At 43.5% G+C, this 21,558-nt stretch overlaps 1 long non-coding RNA gene across 1 annotated transcript in view; it reads left to right on the top strand.

Annotated features, from left to right (window-relative positions):
* The first annotated feature begins 347 nt into the window (after nt 1–347).
* Nucleotides 348–21,558, top strand: part of LOC108580463 — an 80,633-nt gene continuing 59,422 nt past the window's right edge. The window contains exon 1 of the long non-coding RNA XR_001891545.3: nt 348–7,730. This is a non-coding gene — a long non-coding RNA (uncharacterized LOC108580463). The remainder of the gene's footprint in view (nt 7,731–21,558) is intronic.

Below are 21,558 nucleotides of genomic sequence, written 5' to 3'. Positions count from 1 at the left end.
CAAGAACACCTGATGGGCTGCACTCAGTTTTGATTAGTGGAAGCCATAGAAGCCCTGTTCCACCACTGTGACTGCCTCTGTAAGTTTCTCTTTCTGATCACAAGGCCCTGATTCTGGAGATGAGATAGGGAAAGGCTGGATGAGAGGAAGAGGGGAGGAGGGGGAAAGAGGGAGAAGGAAGAAAGAGGGAAGAGGGGAGAGAGAGGGGAAGGGAAAGGGACAGAGGAGGAAGAGGAAGAGGGAGAGGGGAGGACAAGTTGGAAGGTAGGGGAAAAGAAGAGAGTGAGAGGGGTAGAGGGGGGAAGGAAAGGAGGGAGGGGAGAAGAGAAAGGGAAGGAAAGAGAAGGGAAAGGAAGGGAAGAAAAAAAAGAAGAGAGAAATGACTCATCCTCTCAAGCCATACAGCAAGTTCCTGGTGAAGCCTTGACTCCAAAAGTTGGTTAATGCTTCCTATGGTGACCCATGTGCATGGCTTGATTCTAGGTGCTGTGAGTAGTGATTCACTACTATAAATATAAATAAAATATAAATAATGGGGATATTTATAACCTGGTTAGGGAAATAAGACTGAAGCTAAGACAACTGTAACTTAATAGTTATAATAGTCCTATTTTTTGAATATCTGTTATGTGCTAGGCATTTTACAGGGTGCTTTTACACTTTTTGACTATTATGAGCTGAGCACATGAGACTGTAATATTATTCCCATTCTGCAGATGAGGAAACTGAAGCTCAAAGAGATGAGGTCACTTGCTCAAGATCCATCTAAGTTCTAAGGGGGCAAGGAGTTGGTCTAGGATGAGCTTAGCATTGAGACTCTGGAGTCTATCGCATGTTAATTACGTGCTTAATGAACATTTGAGTGGTGAGTGAATGGACAGTCACATAGTTAGAAAGAGCCTAAGGTGGGCTTGGAATCCAAGGCTTATAATTCGAAACCAATTCTATCCACTAAACTCCACTGTCACATAACAGAGGGCAGTAGAAGGCAATTGCCAAACTCAACGTGGAGACAGTAAGATACTGGGGAGACCCAAGGAGAAAGAATAGATATAGCACAGGCCGTGTGTGGTCAGAGGTGTCATGAGACAGTGGGGATTGAAATGGGCCTTGAAGGTCAAGCAGTATTTGGGTGACTGGAGGGGAAAGGTCAGTGTGTCCTGGATTCTTGAGAGGCAGAGGAATCTCCTTGTAAAGAGCTTAGCCTCCTGGTGCAGACTTCTGGGTTTAAAAATCTGAGTCTACCACTAGGAAGTTGTGTGATGCTGGGCAAACCTCTTCATGCCTTAGTTATCTCATTTACGACTGGGCATAATTCAGAATAATTCATGTAAAAGAGTTTGCAGACAGTGTCTGGGACACAGCGTTGACTCAATAAATATGAATTGTCATTAGGTCAAAGCAAAGTGCTTCCTTCCTATGGGGCAGAGAGCAGAGTTGGGAAGATACGATGGGATCAGAATGTTCTGAGCCTTGAACACAGAGTAAAGATTCTGAATTTGACTTTCTGCTCAAAAAGTTTGTCTCTGACAAGATAATAATGGTTCTAAAGATTACATTGCTGCCGAGTTAGTGTCATTTTCTGCTCATTGTGCATTGACAAGCTGCGCCCTTGTAGAAAGCCCTTGACTGTCCCAAGCCAGCAGATGGTTTCTATGTTCCTGCTTTTGTGTCTAGTAGTATGTTGTTTCTCTGGGGGGCTTGGATCACAGCCTAAATCTAGAGGGAACTTTACTGAGACTTAGTAAATGGAAGCCAGGCTGTAGACAAAACAAAAGCCAAAACTCCCAATAAAAAGAGAATAGACCAATAAACAAACCCACAGCCTAGAGAAAGGTAAGTTTTATAATAGCATTTGAAGATTGAGAAAACCTTGAAACTAGCTCCAGCACTGTCACCCTCACCTGCAGATGGCTGCAATTTCTCTCAGCCTTTCTGCACATTAATGCCTGAAAAATGCAATAATCAAGTTCACAGATGTGAAATTTACTTAGGAGGCAGCCTATTTGCCACAATCACTGGCTTGAGTGCTGGTACTTGGGAAAATTTTGCAAGTGGATAATAACACCAGCCTTCACCCTACATGATAGATTAGCATTGAATCATAATATTCAGTGAACATTTTTCATCTATTGCTTTGGAGTATTTTATAAGATGGAATCCTATTATTTTTACTTCATCTTGATACATCATATTGCTTAATTATTCCAGACAATTTATCTCTGTTCTTTTGCCCATCTTTTCTCAATCCTTTCCCACTATTGCTTCTGTCAGAAGATTGAAATCCTGAAGATAATTGTCAGAATAAAGGCACCCCAAAGAAGTCTGCAGGAGGCACCCCAAAGACCAAGATCTTGGACTGTTGAGGCTTTGAACAATATAAACTCGAAAACTGCCATTGCTCTTATTAAGACAATATTTCCCACTTAGGGCTCTACTGAGAAAGCTGGAAAAGTTAAGATGATTCAGAAACGGGTGGCAGACAAAGAACTAAAACATAAAATTCAGTAGAAATGTTTAAAGGAGACATTATAGTTGATAGCACAGAGTGGAAGGTTTGAAACAACTTAACGCTTTTAAAAAGTTATGAAGTATTCTAAGAAGAAAGATAAAAGTACCCTGTTGTCTAAGCGGGGGAGGGCAGCAGGGTATGATAGCAAGATAGAGTAGCCTTGGTGAAATCAGGAAGAACTGGGATCAAACCTTAGATCTACTACATGCCACGGTGAAACATTGGGTATGCTACTTAGCTTCTTTGACCCTCAGTTCCATCATTTATAAAAAGAGAATTATAACACTGATTTCATGGGACTATTTTGAAGAATTAAATTTTGTATGTTGAATGCCTATTGCAGTGCTTGGCATATCGTAGCTACTTACTAAATGGTAGTTAATGACAATAACAGGGGAAATGACCTTCTATTGCAAGAAAGTCATGAGTTAGATAAAGCTTGCTGCCTTTGCAACCTGCTATGTTGTGATGTAGTATTGTTTGGAAGCAGGAAAACAGCTTGATAGAAACTGGAATTCATGGGGAATATTTGGGGAGTAGAAACATGTTATGCTGAGTTGTCAGTAACTAGCAGGGGCCATGCCAGGGTTAGGAGAAAAGAAAAAAAAAAACGGTTCTTGGGAATTACCAGGCAGGGAATGTCTTTGGATCCTGTAGGGACTCACTATGTCTGATGACCTTGGCCCAAGCCTTGATAACCATTGCCATAGAAACCAGCATGAATGTGCAGTGCGAGCTCATTTCTTCAAGTTTGCAGCCAGTGCCAGCAGAGCAGAGCTCCAGGACTGAGAAAGCTGATCTTTCTTCCTGGGTGGAGGTCCTGGTACCTGGCAAGTAGTTGAATCAGTTCAGTTGGTGAGGTTACAGGAGCCCCGTTCCAGTTGGGATGGGGCACAGAAATCCTGCCATGGTTGCATTCACATACCTGAATGATCAACATGCAACTAAAAAAAAAAAAATTAAAACATCACCATCACAGATCTATTGACAACCTAGAAGACATGATTTCGAAAAGGAAGCAAAGGGCTTGTGTTCTTTTATATCACGTGGTGGCCTGCTCTGGGGGTGGGAAGACAATATTTTTTTCACAGTAGCCCTTTTCCAAAAAATGGCAAACCATCTCAGGGAGCAGGAACACCCAGCTCTGTTTTAGGCTTTTTGGCTTCTGCCTTTTTCCAGGGGACTGAGAGCTGTTAGAGTTCTTATAAGTGGAAAGTGACTTTTCACTTTATGACATGATAAAAATTGAATGAAATTCAATATGGTTTTTTCACCCTTTCCACAAATTATAAAAAATGGCTAAATCTACACTGAAGCAAATTTCATTTCCCTGGGTGCTGAGTTTATAGATCACATTTTTCAACTTGGGGAACATTTTACAAGCTGAACCTTTACATCCCTTTGACAAAAGAAGAAAAAAGAGGACCACTTTTGGCCAATGTGCTTTGCTATCAGGTGGGTGCTGGCTGTGATGGCAGGGATTGGAATAATTTAAATAAGCATCTTAGGTGGGCAAGTTAGAGACCTGAAGTTTTGAGTTGAAAAATGACTTTTTTGTTGTTGTTCCATGGTTTTCCGGAATCTCAGCTGTGCCCCCACAGAAGATCTTGGGAAAGTTTACTCTCTGTGCTGCGCTGTGCTAATGCACAGGTGTCAAGACTTGTTGAGACATTTCTCTCATGGAGAGAACAAGACTGTGGATGCCTGAAGCTTGAAATAATAGTTCATTTACGGATGTTTTTCCTTTTCCCAATTAGTCCCCTGCGTGCCAAGTAGAAGAGGCAGAGAGGAGTTAGCTCTAAAATTCTGTTTATAAGATCCTTCCATTTTAAGACAAAATAACTTATTTTTCTAAAGATTCTGACCTTAAACTTCCTGTGCCTGAAACTTCCTCTGACCTTAAACTTCCTGTGCCTTAAACTTCCTGTGCCTGGTATGTGATCATTCGATGGTTCTGGCACTGAGAAAAGGTCAGGTCCATATTGCCATGCAATGGGACACCAGGTATGCTGGGAGAAAAGCTCCCTGTGTCTGCTGGGACCTCCCGCAGCACCTGGAGGAGCGTAACATCCATGGAGCCAGGTGTGTGGTGGCCCCTTCTCCCATCCCACTCCCAGGGCCTGCTGTCTTTCCAGAGCAGTGAACCTCATCTTCTGCCTCTAGGACAGAGGTTCTTAAACTTGAGAAACTTGAGAGTATATCAGAATCCCCAGGAGTGGGAAAAACTTGTTAACAATGCAGACTTCCAGGCCCTCCGTGATTTTGATTCAGTTGATCTGGGGTGGGACCCCGGAGTCTGTATTTTATCTGGCTCCCTAGGTGGCTCACGGGTTATACTTTGAGTCTTTCTGGGAGATTTTCCACATTGAAACAATTCCTTCTTTCTCCATCTGGACCAGTTGTGGCAGAAATAAGACCCATTTCCCAAAGTGACTAACTTGTTTGAATTCTTCATGACTTTGGCCTAGTTCTGTCTTATTTCCACATTCTCAGAAATGACCTCCTTTTAGTCCCACATTCTCCAAGGTGAGGAGGAGAGAGGCTGTGATGTGAGCTAGTTCATTCAAGTTTAAATGCCAGCTTCTTAGGATCTGGGAGCCGCTGGCCTTACCTTTCACACCAAAAAAAAAAAAAAAAAAAAAAAAAAGTGCTCATAATAATCTGACCTGTTGCTTAAATGAAATAGAATGTATGGATGTCTCCAGAGGACAACCTGGCACATGGCAGGACTCACCTGACATGCTCTTTACCCATCTCAGACCCTCTCCTATGGATCCATTCACATGCTGCCATCTTCTTGGCAGATGAGCTTCATTAAGAGAAGGCCCAGGGGCAACTGCCGGGGTTCATCCCGGCCTTGTTAAGGTTGTGCCCTTGAGCAGGGTAAGGAGGGGGATGAGGCAAGGTGAGGAGGCTTTCCTTAGGGGAGGGCTTCCCAGCAGGTATAAATTAAAGCAGTCATCATTTACCCAATGTGGCAAGCTGAAGCTACTTGGCACCTGTATACTGTGAGACAAGAGGGGAAAAGAGAGAGAGAGAGAGAGGAGAGTCTTAAAAATATAAAGGCAGTATTGAGGAATCTAATCTGTCTTGTATTTCCACCCAACTCAACCTGATTTCTGTGCTGGCCAGGAGTAACAAATTGAATATCTCCCCAAGCTAAAGGGTAATTATGTCCCTGGGCAGGGATTTAAAATGCATTTTCCACCAGAGCAATGAGGCCTGACCGATGAATTGGATGTGCTGTCATCTGGTCATGCTGCTGGATGAATGGTCCCACGTGTCAGGTCATACAGCTCTCGTGCATTCAGTTCACATCCACTCGACACCATCTCTGTGCCAGGTTCCAAGCTTCCTGTCGAACACAGAGGTCTTGGGGATGAGTAGGAACCAGTCCCAGCCTTCCAGGAGTTGCTGATCTCACAGGAAAGACAGACAAAGAAATGGGAACAGTGTGGTTGTGACTGTGACAGGTCAAGGCAGCCTTCAGGTCAGACTACCCGGGATAACATCTCAGCTTGGCTAGTTAGAAGCTGTGGGACTTGGGAAAGTGAGCTACTCTGAGCTTCGGGAACTCATTGGTAAATTTGGGATTATAATTTTGCCTCTTTCATGGAGTTATTGGGAGAATTAAAGAAGGTAATATTAATTTTTGATATACTATAAACATAATAGTAGTTGCTAAGACTTATTAGTAGAGGTCCTCATAGTGCAGCATTAGATGTAATGATATTAGGCAAGTGTGGCCCCACATTATGGAACATTGCTCAGGCAACTAACAATTAAGTCAAATGTTAGGAGATTTGCTTAGCTGGTGATTCTGTTGATGTTTCTGCTGCTGGAGGAGGCAGCTCAAAGGGAGGGGTGCTCAGCTGGGTAGAAGCAGAACAGATGCTCAGCCTAACTGCAGCCAAAAAGGCCTAGAAAGTCCCTAAGCAGAACTCAGGCCTTCAGCTTTTCTGAATGCTGAGCCAGGACATGCATACTCAAAAATGAAGTGTAAGTTAGGGCATGTCCTTTACCTGCAAGGACGTAAATACTGATCTTCTGTAGTGGAGCTAACAGTGTCTGCCATCTTAAACAAGAAGCAGGAGAGGAGTAGGAAAATTTTCCACCAAATGGCATTCCCAACACAAGGGGATCGTTAGGGGGTGAGTAGTTCACCAGCATGGGGTACGTATTGATGAGATCATTTTTTATTCATTTACCAGTTCATTCATTTAACTGTTTCGTGCACATTTTAGAATTCATGAATTGCAGAAGTATTTATTGAGCCTCTACTATGTACAAGATACCTTGCTCAAGGCCACCCAGTTTGTCAAGGGACCTCAGGACTCAAAGGTGTTTAGCGTTAGCCTCTACAGTCCTTGGTATAAATTGTTCTGGGGATGGTTTATTAGCCCTGGAAAAGGACCAGTTCTTTCACTCACAAATTTAAGTCCTTTGTTCAATTAAATTAGAATTTATTCATTTCAGAAATGTTAATTGAGTATCTACAAATAGCAAGGCCTCCACTATGTGCTGACTGCTGGTGTGAGATTTCCCCTTACATGAGAGCAGGAGGACCTGGGGTATTTTAAGTATAAGACGACCTGCTGCTAAGCATGACAGGCTGGTGAGCAGTGGTCCAGGGATTTGCACTTTACCTGGCTGTAGCTTTGTGTTTTATGTTTAGCCTGTAGTCACTTGAGATAGTTCAGGTCAAGAGCATTATGACTTTTCTGCCTCACCTAGGTGATTAGATTTGAGGTTTTCCTCATGCGAATGACTGCATAGTGCTCTGGTATACTGTCTGCAAATGCAGTGTCCAACACTTCCAGCCTTCCTTAGATGCATAAGCCACTACTCTCACCAAGGGGTGGAGTCTATTTTCTCACCCTTTGAACCTGGGTTGCCACTGTGATTTGCTTTGACCAATAGAATGCAGAGGACTTGATACCATGCCTGTTTCCAGTCTAGTCCTTAAGAGACCCTGCAGCTTTTGGGTTTACTTTCTTGGAAGCCACGTAAAGGACTACTCGGGAGGGTGAGAGACTATGAAGAAAGAGAGGAACCTAGCCAGTCAGCCCCAAACCATTCCAGCCTCTCCTAGCTTAGATGCCAGACATGTGGGTGAAGCCATCTTTATTTCTCTAGCCCAGTAGGGAACCAAACAGACACCACACAGAGAAAAGACAAACCGCCCATGCTGAACCCTGCCCAGATTCCAAAATCATGGGTAAGTAAATGACTGTGATGTTAAGCCACTGGTTTTTGGGGTAGTTTGCTATGCAATGATTGATAACTGATACAAGCATGGTAAGTATTATCTTATTTAATTATCATGACAACCATTGTAGTGTCCAGTCTCACTGACTCAGTGCAGATAATTTACCCTTCACTTTGAGTATGCATGATCTGGACTAACATTGAGGAACCTGAGGGCTTTACAGATGAGAAAACTCGTACAGGAAGGCTAGCTCACTTGTCTAAGGCCATGCATGTAGCAGTGGTTGAGGTGGGTTTCAAACCCAGGCAGTCTGGCTCCATTGTCCATGCTAGTATCTGCTGTACTTCATTACCCAGATTCTCAGCTCCTTCAGGGGTGCCTGTACCTTCTGTGCCCTGAGTCATAGGCTTAGACCTGAGCCACAGTCGTAGGTTTGATTGCATGGGCTTTGGTTCATTTTGGCCTGAAACAAGGTCACACTTTGCCGGCTCAGTGGTCAGCCACCCCCTAGGTATTGTGTTCCAGGGAAGAGGAGGGGCAAGGTACGAATGAGTATCTTATGTGAACAATCTCCACCACTGGATAGGCTATCCAGAATCAGGCTCTGGCAGGGCACGACCTTTTTACAACCAAAGGACTGTGCATTCCTCTAGGCAAAGGGGCTGTGATGGGCCAGGAAGACCCCTTTCTGGATCTGAGGGAAGCAATGTCTCATCCACACATATTGGGGTCTCCTGAGACCCCACTTGAGCCTGCAGGGGAGCTGCAAGGTCACCTGGCATCGTTTTGAATGTACTGAAGGTCTGGGGTTTGGAGTCAATATGGCTGCAGCTTGGCATAGGCCATGCATGAAGCAGCCTCCTTCATCTTCCTCCTCCTGGGAGGTCGGAATTATTAGTCGCATTTTGCTAATGATGAAATGGAAGGCTAAATTTGAGCCTCATTTGGTTCTGGACTTCTGTCTCTGACTCTGCTCCCCAAGAAAGACCCCATGGCAGCCACCATGTGACAAGGTCTTCAACTATCAGTGAGAAGGTTGTGGGCACCCTCCAGGGTTCTCAGAATGCTCATATATGGTCATTACTGGATTCACTTCTTCACCACACACATCTATTACCTAGGAACTCATGTTGGTGCTGGAGACACAATGGTGAGCGAGGCAGACGGACCAAGCTGTTCCCAAGGAGCTTGCGTTCTACTGGTAGGAAATGGACTCCCAAAATGAAGACATGGAATGGAGTGAAGACACCCCCACCCACTGTGTACTGGGACCCTCCCGATAGGCGAGGCATCTTAGGTGCCAGCTATGGCAGGAATCGGGGGTTGACCTTTGGTAATGTTATCTATGTGATAGTTTATAAATGAATGCATGTTCCCTCCCTTTGCCTGCACAGATATAAATACATGCTCTAGGCTGGTACAAGTCCTTGGGCTGCGCCAGATTTGGGATAAACAGGCTCAGTGAAAAAGCAACAAAGTTTTTCTCCAGCAGGTGGAGTTCCAGAAAACTTCTCGTCTCTGTTAAAGAGCGCTTGTGGTTCTGAGCCAAAAACTCTGAGCCTGGAAGAGAGAGGCCCCCTAATTTACTTTGCTGATTTGTTTATTTATTCAGTATTTATTTGGCATTCAGAACTGTCCAAGAGTTTGTTGGAGATACCAAAATAGTAGTAATCCTATAAAAATATTTCAGGCTTCAGAGGGTTTATGATACGGATGAGAAGCAGGATGTTCCCACGTCAAAGAGCTGGCAACGCTGCAAACAGTGGGCAGAGTGGGAGGCGACAGGACAGATGGTGGGGGCACAGTAGTTCTCAGAAGGCCATGCCTATGTGCCATGGCATTTGGGGTATTTGAGTTGATACAACTCCTGCTGCAACTCAAAGGATAGGTAGGTCTCACAGAGGAGTGAGGCAAACAGGGAAAAAGCCATGTGAGTGACTTAAGGTGTGGATGTAGTGATAAGAAAGGAAGGAAAGGGGAGAGTTGGGGCTGGTGGGAGGAGGGGGTCCAGAGAAGCCACTCATGATTTTGTAGTGTGGCAAAGAAAGGGCCTTCAGAGATCCATTGGTGTAACTCTTATTTGTCATTGGGGATAGTGTCATATCAAGAGGTTTCACAAGTTAGGGGGATCTGTACCAGGGCTGGAACCCCCCTGCCTTGATGGCACCAGGCTGCAGTTTCCTCCTCCATGGGGTACTTGTTAAGGAGCTGGGGTACCGTTGGAGCCAGTCTTGAGTGGAAAAGCTGCAGATAGCAGGCAGAGGCTATAGATTTAAATCCCGGAAGCAATGGGAAGCTACTGGATGTTTCTGAGCAGGGAACCATGTTATAAGACTCATATTAGGATTAAGTGGCCATCAGTGTTGAAAATTCCCCAACAGACATTTTTTCTGTATCAAACCCACTGCATACTCTGTCACCTGAGAGTTTTCTTTTTTTTCTCTCCTCCTTTGAGCCAAGCAGCCTCAATTCTTCTACACTCCTCTCCCTCTTCAGGATTTTCCCCCAGGAAGTACAAATTTCTTATTTCTTTTTAATGCAGAGTAATTTCCAACTTTCTGTCTTTTTTATTTTCTACTGATTTTTATAGATTTCAGGGGTGCAAGTGCATTTTTGTTTCATGGGTATATTGCATAGTGGTGAAGTCTCGGCTTTTAGTGTAACTATCACCCAAGAATAGTGTACATTGTTCCCATCCTTTGTGTCTTGAACTTGCTTTTGGAGTCTTACTCTTCATTCTCAGCAGTTTCACAAGGCATTTTCTCCAGAGTAAATTCAGAGTTCACTCCAAAAAGATTTGGTGAATGGAGTATTTTCCATCTTTCCCTCTCTGTATAGTCAGCACTGAAGGTCGTGCCTGAATCATTGTGTTGTTTATAAAATCTCTAAGAGGAAAAAGAACCTACTTCCAAGGTTGCTTTTCTTTCATCATTTGCCCAAGGAAGACTCTAGCCTGTAATTTTGCTGGGAAATCTTAGACTTGAAAATCTTTGGGGACAGAAATCAGAAATGAGTTGGCGAGTTGGTGTGTTAGTCTGTTCTCCCACTGCTAATAAAGACATACCTGAGACTGGGTAATTTATAAAGGAAAGAGGCTTAATTGGCTCACAGTTCCACATGGCTAGGGAGGCCTCATACTCACAGTAGAAGGTGAAAGGCACATCTTACATGGCAGCAGACAAGAGAGAAGATGAGAGTCAAGTGAAAGGGGAAACCCCTTATGAAACCATCAGATCTTGTGAGACTTTACTACCATAAGAATAGTATGGGGGAAACTGCCCCCATGATTGAATTATCTCCCACAGGGTATACTCTTTTTTTTTTTTGAGACAGAGTCTTGATCTGTTGCCCAGGCTGGAGTACAGTGGTGCGATCTCGGCTCACTGCAACCTCCGCCTTCCAGGTTCAAGCCATTCTCTTGCCTCAGCCTCCTGAGTAGCTGGGACTACAGGTGCATGCCACCACGCCCGGCTAATTTTTGTATTTTTGGTAGAGACAGGGTTTCACCATGTTGGCCAGGATGGTCTCGATCTCCTGACCTCGTGATCCACCCACCTCAGCTTCCCAAAGTGCTGGGATTACAGATGTGAGCCACTGCGCCTGGCCCCCATTATACTTTCTAAACCACAGGTTGGATGTTGGCTTGGTTTGAGGTGTGAGTTGGTTGATATTGCAAAAGTGTGGGATAGATGTGGGAAGGGGGCACTGAGTTTGGCAGAGGGGTGTGTGTGTGTGTGTGTGTGTGTGTGTGTGTGTCTGTGTGTGTGTGTCTGTGTCTATTTGTCTGTCTGAACTTTTGGGTCTTTGGATGCACAGGCCTGTGAGTGTTTCCAGTCAGCAAGAGTGACTTCAAAAGCAAAGAGGCACTTGAGTCTTGCTTAGCAATCGGAAGACAAAAATCCTTATAGAAAATTTCTGTCCTTGTCACCTCTCTGTCTATATTGGGAAGAACATTGGTTCTGGTGAAATTTTGCTCACTCTGTAGAAGTGTTAGTTTAATAACCTGCCTCCAAGATTCCCTCTGAAGCCAAGAAGTTGAGTTTCACTATTATTTAATAAAGTTTCAAGGTAGTATTAAAAAAAAAAGACATGTCTGTGCTGGTGGGTGAGGAAGGTTTATTTCTTGTTTTGTATTTATTTATTTTATTTTTTGCACATAGACATTGATTATAAAAAATAGTTCCAAGGTTGATAAAAACCAGCCTTCCTCAGCCTGCTCAGAGAGTTGCCCTTATTTCCAATTATCCAGCTCACTGGCTGCTAAAGTATTGCTCCTTCAGTGCTACAGACAAGAGAAATTAGTTACAGAGGCAAATTGCTTTGTTGTGTTTCTCGCCTGAGCCATAATTCATGTGGAGGGGCATCCGGCATTGTGCTAGGATCCTTATTCAAAGTGCAAGTGTGCATGAAAGCTCTCTGCCACCTCAGGCACCGCTGGGTGAGCTGCCCGTTTGTCACCCGACCCAGAGCCGACAAAACAGTCTCTCCATCATTCTTTGGTTCAGGTTCACTCACATTTTGATGAACCTCCATGACTTCTAATTATTTAACATTCCAAATTACATAGATTCCCAAATGCTTTTGGAGTGATGAGTACCTTGGAGGATGCAATGCCCCCTGGAATCAGAGCATTTTTAAATGGCAGTGAATATTTGGAGGAAGTGTCCTCTTCTCTGTCACTTGGATCTGGGTTTCAATCCTGCCTCCGCCACTTGTGGATTCCACTGAATCTCTGTTTTTTCATCTGCAAAAGACAGTTGATGCTTATTCAAGAGGTGATACAGGGACTGGGTAAAATAGTCCAGGCAAATCCTGTTGCTTGGTGTCTGATCCCTAGGAGGCCCTCAGCTAGTTTCCTTCTGTTGATCAGGTAGACTCTGTTCAATTCACCCCTCCCTGACTGAGTGCCTACTGGATGCCAGTCAGTGAGTGGGTCCCTGGGAATACAGCAACAAGGATGCAGCACCTGCTCTCCGGAGCCTCGCAGCCTGTATTAGGCACTGTAGGGTTTGTGGTAAACTGTTTAAACATCTAGTGAAACTTCTACCTCTCCTGATCAGTTTGGCCCTTTCAGGAGCCTGCTTCCTGACACAGCAGCAAGGTTATAATTGAAAAGCCAATGTAGCTTCCTCTTTTATCAATGCTTTTAGATCTTGATTTTCTCATCACCTTGCTGTAGGAACTGAACTGGAATAAGCCCTTTTCCCATCGACAGCTCTAGAGTCTTGGAGGCAGAACTTTCAGAGCTTTGGAAGGCATGAAAGACAGTCAATCACAAGTGTCCAGTCATGCAAAATACTTTATATGTAGTCTAAACTGATTTTTTTTAAAAGAAAACTTTAGGTCTAAAGTTTTCTCTAAGTATTGAGCCTTTGGGAATCCAGGCATTTTGTGAGGTAGCACACTCTCTTTGTTTCATACCTAATTTCGACTAATGTTGCTGTTTAGGCTCTAAGTTTTGTTGGTTCAAGGCTGGTTAGCTTGCAAGCATGCATCTTTTTATCTATAAGACAGGCCCAGGAAGCAACTTCTACCTATAGAAATTCACAGCCCAGACATTACAGACACCTTCATTTCCTCAGATTGCACTGGCTGCCCTGCTTGAGGGTGTGTGTGTGAAGAGGGGTGGGAAGGAACCTAGCGTAGGTGTAGGCGTCTGAGTGTGATTTTGTGGAATCTCCAGAATGTCTGTACAGGAGGGGCACTGGTCTGATTACAGGTGGGTAGGGTGTGGGATGCTAGGGGTCTTCTTCCCCAACGCAGAGCAAGCCTACTCTTTCTAGCTGGACTTCAAGTTTATTTGAAGACAAGGTGCGCAGCTGATTGAGATTATCCATACAACAAATACTGAATGAGGACCTGCTATGTGCCAGGCATTATTCTAGGCATGGGCATGCATTGTGAATGAAGCAAGCAACCAGCTGTCATGGAGTTATCTTAAGCAGATGCTCAAGGACCCCCACCAACTCTTTCTCCTTTAGCTAATTTTTACTTTCTAGCATTGTTCCTTCCCATAACACCATGACCATATTTCCTGGGATTCTCCAGAGGTGGAAACAATGTGACTTAGTACTTCCTGAAATTCATGTTTTCATACATGAACTGAGAGACTGGAAAAGAAGTGAGAAAGTAAGCAGTCTGTAAAGGTAATGGAATGGAAACCACTATTTAGCCATGTGAGAGAGGCAGGGGAATGAGATGAGCAATGACGTAATACTGCATTACTACAGATATTCCTTGAAACAAAGCAAAAATACAATTTGGGCAAAGTTATCTTCAGCATTTTACTAGCTTGATGTTGCTGCTGCTTTTTTTTTTTTTTTTTTTTTTCTTTTCTTTTTTTTTTGAGATGGAATCTTGCACTATTGCCTGGGCTGGAGTGCAGTGGTGTAATCTCGGCTCACTGCAACCTCCGCCTCCTGGCTTCAAGCAATTCTCCTGCCTCAGCCTCCCAAGTAGCTGGTATTACAGGTGCCCGCCACCACGTCCAGCTAATTTTTTGTATTTTTAGTAGAGACGGGGTTCCACTATGTTGGCCAGGCTGGTCTCAAACTCCTGACCTCATGATACACCTATCTCGGCCTCCCGAAGTGCTGGAATTACAGGCATGAGCCACCGTGTCCAGCCGACGTTGTTGCTTTTTAAGCAGGCTCTTTTGAGTCACTGAGAAAGGAGGCCAGGGAAGGGTATTACCTAAGGTGCTTGAATGAAGCTTAAGCATTGTCAGTGGTTCATTTTGCCTTTTGACCTTGATTTTGGTGCTAACTTGCTGCATGGGTACCTGAATCTTTCCCTGTGGATGGCCACTGGAATCTTTAGGCCTGAGACTCAGAGCTGATAATGGCATGAAAGATTGAGCAGCTAACTGCTCTAGGGACTTAAAAATAGACACCAACTTTGGGAGGCAGAGGCGGGTGATTCACCTGAGGTTGGGAGTTCGAGACCAGCTTGACCAACATGAAGAAATCCCGTCCCTACTAAAAATACAAAATTAGCTGGGCGTGGTGGTGTGTGCCTGTAATCCCAGCTACTCAGGAGGCTGAGGCAGGAGAATCGCTTGAACCCAGGAGGTGGAGGTTGCATTGAGCCAAGATCACACCATTGCACTCCAGCCTGGGCAACAAGACTGAAACTCTATCTCAAAAAAAAAAAAAAAAAAAAAAAAAAAAAATAGACCAGCTTTTCTTCAATGAGATGGACAAGTATTTGTGTCTGATGTGGAGTGGCAGTGGTGGGGGTTCTCTTTCACAAATAACTACAGCCAGCTAGCTTGGGTCATAGATGTCCTAAAATTAATTTTTGTTAGGAATAGTTGCTAGTGTTCATATGACTAGGTAGGTAGAAGTTTTCCTTCTCTATCCCTGTCTTTCTACCTCCTCTCTGTTTCCCTCTTCTCCTCTCAAAAAGAAGCTCACATCTTCACATGGCCCCGAGATGTGTTCACACTGTCTCCAGAGGGCTGAATCCCAGGTGCCCACATGAAAACCTCATGAAAGGCCCCTGTGTTAGCTTGATTCTCTTCCCTGGCCCACTTCCCCCTCCTTTAATGGAGCTTCCTGAAATTTCCTTCCAAATAACCTACTAACCCACTTACTCTCAAATCCTTGTCTGGGGGTCTGCTTTGGGGGTAACCCAAGCTTAAACCTACAGATCCGAACACAGAGGGCAGCACACTATACCCACTTTTTGATACCTTCCTTTTCCTAATTATGAAAATATCCTGGAGGTTGTTTAATGCCATACTTTGTGTGTGTTTTTTTAGAGTTCCATTGTAGGGCACCCACACATTTAAACCTCTGTAGAACTTTATATTTTATGTTCTAAATAAGTCATCTAGAATAGATCTTATTATTATTATTTTTTAGTTTCTTGAATCAGAAATTCTTCTGGCCCTGGACTAGGCCCTGGGGTGTAGAAACACACACCCAGACACTAGGCTCTGGGTAAGCCGGGCCTGAATTCAAGTTCAGCCGTGCCTCATTCCAATTGCATGATCTTGGACAGGTTACTTAAGCTCCCTTACCTCACTTTCCTCTCTGTGAAATCGGAAGAGGAAAGCCTCCCCACCTCAGAACCTATGAAATAAAAATGGGACAATGATTATTAAACACCAGACCCATGATAATAATGTTCTCAGGAACAGATATCCCTATCCCAACATCCTATCTCATTCCTCGTGGGCTTCCCAATAGGTTGTAGCATCTGTCACCTTGCTCTGTAGTTGCTAAATCTATCTGGACTGTTATGGGACACAAAGGAAGGAGAAAGGGAGAGATTAGCTGCACCTGAAAGCATGGAGCAGGGCAGCTCAGATGAGGTGACATTTGAACTGGGTCGTAAAGACTGATGAGGATTTCACTATGAAAAGGAAGAAAGAAAGAAAGACTCTTTGGCTATTATTCTAGCTGTTATATATAGCTCATCTGGCTGGAGAGAAAAGGGGCTCAGGAAGTCCCACTTATGGGATCTGATGTAGGAGGCTGGGCGTTTTGCCTACATTAACTGTTTGAGCACTAATCTCTCATGTCATCAGATGGCTCAAACCTAACACCAGCCTTAGCACCTCAGAGAGGATAGAGCCCTCAGTCCACTGGTAAATCCTGTGAGAGCTGGACGGTGACAGTCCCTTTGTTCCTTCAGTCCCTGGGGTCTGGGGAGCTCCTGGGACTTCTATTTTTGCCCCCAGTTTTAGAGCAGAAGTTGCACCAATTTTATTGATAGTGTTTAAAAGTGAAGATAGATCTAATAATTAAATGTCGGGAGTGTTCACTTGCAAATCTGAATACTTAGCTTCTTTTGCAAATTGGGAATATCTGGCAAAACTCAGTCCACATTTATGTGTGCCAGGAGTCACCTGGGGCCCGGGAGGAGCAGTTCTCCTTTCCCAGGCACTTCTGCTTGCCTCGGGCCCCACCTCACCCCACTCCTCGACACTGAGGCACGGGCTCATGACTTTTTACCTCTACATTAACACTATTATTATAATATTTTATAATCGAAGAATATTTATCCATATTCATGTCTCCAAAGCAACAAACTAAATTATAGTCAGGAGAAGGGTAGCTTCTTTCAAGAAAAGTAGGAGTGACCATTTCTTTCTTTCTTTCTTTCTCTCTCTCTCTCTTTCTTTCTCTCTTTCTCTCTCTCTCTCTCTTTCTCTTTCTCTCTTTCTTTCTTTCTCTCTCTCTTTCTTTCTTTCCTTCTTTCTTTCTTTCTCTCTCTTTCTCTTTCTCTCTTTCTCTCTCTCTTTCTCTCTCTCTCTTTCTTTCTCTCTCTCTCTCTCTTTCTCTCTCTCTCTCTCTCTCTTTCTCTCTCTCTCTCTCTCTCTCTCTTTCTCTCTTTCTCTCTTTCTCTCTTTCTTTCTTTCTTTCTTTCTTTTTTGGTGGAGGTGAAGAATCTTCCTGGCTGGCCTCCTAGGCATCTCTGTAGTCTGCCGGCCTGACCTTGTGCTTGGGAGGGGACTTGGCTGTTCGTGACTGACTCGGTGACTGAGTGTCACTGGCGGTTTCCCTGGCTGCAGGGTGGAGTGCTCGGCTTTGTATTTGCAAACAGGTCTGTGAAGAGGCGGCCCCATTCCTCCATGCCAAAGAGCTCTTTGATTTTCTTTTACTTTAAGAAGTTCCTCCTGTAGATGTGTGGTATTATTTCTGAGGACTCTGTTCTGTTCCATTGGTCTATATCTCTGTTTTGGTACCAGTACCATGCTGTTTTGGTTACTGTAGCCTTGTAGTATAGTTTGAAGTCAGGTAGCGTGATGCCTCCAGCTTTGTTCTTTTGACTTAGGATTGTCTTGGAGATGCGGGCTCTTTTTTGGTTCCATATGAACTTTAAAGCAGTTTTTTCCAATTCTGTGAAGAAACTCATTGGTAGCTTGATGGGGATGGCATTGAATCTATAAATTACCTTGGGCAGTATGGCCATTTTCACGATATTGATTCTTCCTATCCATGAGCATGGTATGTTCTTCCATTTGTTTGTGTCCTCTTTTATTTCAGTGAGCAGTGGCTTGTAGTTCTCCTTGAAGAGGTCCTTTACATCCCTTGTAAGTTGGATTCCTAGGTATTTTATTCTCTTTGAAGCAATTGTGAATGGAAGTTCATTCCTGATTTGGCTCTCTGTTTGTCTGTTACTGGTGTATAAGAATGCTTGTGATTTTTGCACATTAATTTTGTATCCTGAGACTTTGCTGAAGTTGCTTATCAGCTTAAGGAGATTTTGGGCTGAGACAATGGGGTTTTCTAAATATACAATCATGTCATCTGCAAACAGGGACAATTTGACTTCTTCTTTTCCTAACTGAATACCCTTGATTTCTTTCTCTTGCCTAATTGCCCTAGCCAGAACTTCCAACACTATGTTGCCATCTGATCTTTGACAAACCTGAGAGAAACAAGAAATGGGGAAAGGATTCCCTATTTAATAAATGGTGCTGGGAAAATTGGCTAGCCATAAGTAGAAAGCTGAAACTGGATCCTTTCCTTACTCCTTATACGAAAATTAATTCAAGATGGATTAGAGACTTAAATGTTAGACCCAATACCATAAAAATCCTAGAGGAAAACCTAGGTAGTACCATTCAGGACATAGGCATGGGCAAAGACTTCATGTCTAAAACACCAAAAGCAACGGCAGCAAAAGCCAAAATTGACAAATGGGATCTCATTAAACTAAAGAGCCTCTGCACAGCAAAAGAAACTACCATCAGAGTGAAAAGGCAACCTACAGAATGGGAGAAAATTTTTGCAATCTACTCATCTGACAAAGGGCTAATATCCAGAACCTACAAAGAACTCAAACAAATTTACAAGAAAAAAACAAACAACCCCATCAAAAAGTGGGCAAAGGATATGAACAGACATTTCTCAAAAGAAGACATTCATACAGCCAACAGACATATGAAAAAATGCTCATCATCACTGGCCATCAGAGAAATGCAAATCAAAACCACAATGAGATACCATCTCACACCAGTTAGAATGGCGATCATTAAAAAGTCAGGAAACAACAGGTGCTGGAGAGGATGTGGAGAAATAGGAACACTTTTACACTGTTGGTGGGATTGTAAACTAGTTCAACCATTATGGAAAACAGTATGGCGATTCCTCAAGGATCTAGAACTAGATGTACCATATGACCCAGCCATCCCATTACTGGGTATATACCCAAAGGATTATAAATTATGCTGCTATAAAGACACATGCACACGTATGTTTATTGCGGCACTATTCACAATAGCAAAGACTTGGAATCGACCCAAATGTCCATCAGTGACAGATTGGATTAAGAAAATGTGGCACATATACACCATGGAATACTATGCAGCCATAAAAAAGGATGAGTTTGTGTCCTTTGTAGGGACATGGATGCAGCTGGAAACCATCATTCTTAGCAAACTATCACAAGAACAGAAAACCAATCACCGCATGTTCTCACTCATAGGTGGGAACTGAACAATGAGATCACTTGGACTCAGGAAGGGGAACATCACACACCGGGGCCTATCATGGGGAGGGGGGAGGGGGGAGGGGGGAGGGATTGCATTGGGAGTTATACCTGATGTAAATGACGAGTTGATGGGTGCAGCACACCAATATGGCACAAGTATACATATGTAACAAACCTGCACGTTATGCACATGTACCCTACAACTTAAAGTATAATAATAAAAAATAAATTAAAAAAAAAAAAAAAAAAAAGAAGTTCCTCCTTAGGAACTTCTTAAAAAGAAGTGCTGTTCTCTCTCTTTTAATCATAATTCAGCTCCAGCAAGTGATCTGTAGACAGACAGACTTCATTATTGTTGCTGATGACAGTGTCGAATCAAGCTGGCTCTTCTCTCTCCACTTTCTAGCCCCTCTTGCCCCATCTACATCCCTGCACTAAAAGATGTAGCCCTTACGGGCAGAGGCAATGCAGACAGGCCCAAAGAATATTGTCTAGATTATGCAGTAAAACACTTCCTGCAAGAACCAATTGCTTTTGCTCCCATGGTACCAACTCTGTAAATGTGGCAACTAATCTTTAAAAATAAATCACTTCTCTGGGTCCATTAAGTCCCCTCTTGGGAGGGTATAAGCTCTTGCTTGGGGTGGTTTTGTGGCCAGTAATGCTGGAGGAGTCATTATTTTGACCAATGAGGTGAAAATTGCTTCACTTATTTCAGGGTGACACAGACAAATGAGGTGAGTTTGATTCAATTGGGAACCACAATCTAGGCTAAGGCAAACCAATGGGTCAGAAAGAAGAGGGCAGAGGGATGATGCTTTCCTCCCCTTCCTGGGCAGCATCCGAATATACCAGATACTTCACAAGGTGGCCTCTGTCTTTGGAAAGACCTGGGAAATGGCCCCTGGGGACAGGGTGGGAAGCTGCAGAGGACTTTTGTGCATTTTTCCAGTCTTTGGGGAATTAGTTGGCAGTTTCTATACCTTCAGAATTTGGGGGGGAAGGGAGCAAAGATGGCCATTTCTCTTGCAGTTATGCTTCAACGCTGGGAATAGATTTGACCTCTTGGTGGAGGTCACACTTTTACCTAGAAAACAGATAAATTCTGGGGGGAAATCAGCCTCCAGGGTGTCAGCTCAAATCCAGGCCCAGATGGTGAAGCTGTCAGTTGATGCGGAAGCAGCAGTTTTCAAACCTGGGTGCACAAGAGTCTCCTGCGGCCTTGATTAAAATTGCAGTTTCCCGAATCCCACCTGGTAACATTTTGGTTTATTAGCTTGGAGGTGTAGTGCCTAGGAATCTGCATTTTAACAAGTACCAGGTAATTCTGTTGCAAGTGCTCTTCAGATCACACTTTTGCAGAACTCCAGCTCAGTCTTTCCCAGAAGCCACTTCATAAATTTTTTCAACTAGTAAAAGTGCTTAAGGATTTATGAGTATGTCCTCAAAGCATGGACTTCAGCACTGCTTCAACAGACAGGCTTATTTATTGTGAATTTAAGACAATGGAATTATAAATTATTCATCCATGGTTGGAAAAAGGAACTTGACTCAACATCTGGGAGTTGAATGCAGCGTGTTTCAGATCACTTATGCTATTTCTATAAAAATAAAATTGTTTCAATCGAGGCGCCTGTACGACTTCCTTTTCCCTTACCTTGCAGGTTGCTCTGCTCTCTGAGTGCCCGCAGTGGGGCTGTTATATAGGGGGAGACTGGCAATCGATGTTCCCATCGGCTTCTTCCAGTCATTCCTACTTTCCCGGTCCAGGGGCCCCAGATCATGGATTCCCAAATGCTGAAATGCAAGCAATCCCCTGAGAAGCCTGTTAGAAAAACCTGTAGATTCCTGAAAAGTACCACCAAAAATTCTAGTTCATGAGGTGTAGGATGAAGCCTGAGAATCTGCATTTTAATCAGCATCCCTGGTAGGCACTGTTTTACACATCTCTAAGGGCACTCTTGGGGCACCTAGTAACTAATCTAGGCATTCTAGGCAGAGTATCTGGGGCCTACAAGCTTCTCTGGGGCTGACAGAAATATTTGAGACCTGAAAAATTGTGTTGGCTCCAAACTAGGAATAGACAACTGCAAAATCAAAACCATCTACCAAATATAACATGCCAGTTCTATCCATTATTAAATTTAGTATTCATAAAGGTTTCATTACATTTGAAAACAATTTGTAGGCTAGATTTTCTTTGCACTTCACGAAAGTTTCTGAATATGTATGATAATCATTAGAAAACCATAATCAATTGTACCCACATTTCAAAGACAAAGTTATAAAGCTGTGCTTCAAGATATTTTTACAGTGAATACTTGTTTATATTCACATGTACATTTGTATCTATTATGGGATGTAGCTATGGTTTAATATGTTTGATGCCATG

Source organism: Papio anubis, chromosome 11 (genome assembly GCF_008728515.1).
Source record: "Papio anubis isolate 15944 chromosome 11, Panubis1.0, whole genome shotgun sequence".
In the NCBI taxonomy this organism is placed as follows: Eukaryota; Metazoa; Chordata; class Mammalia; order Primates; family Cercopithecidae; genus Papio; species Papio anubis.
This window is presented reverse-complemented; position numbering and strand designations above follow the sequence as displayed.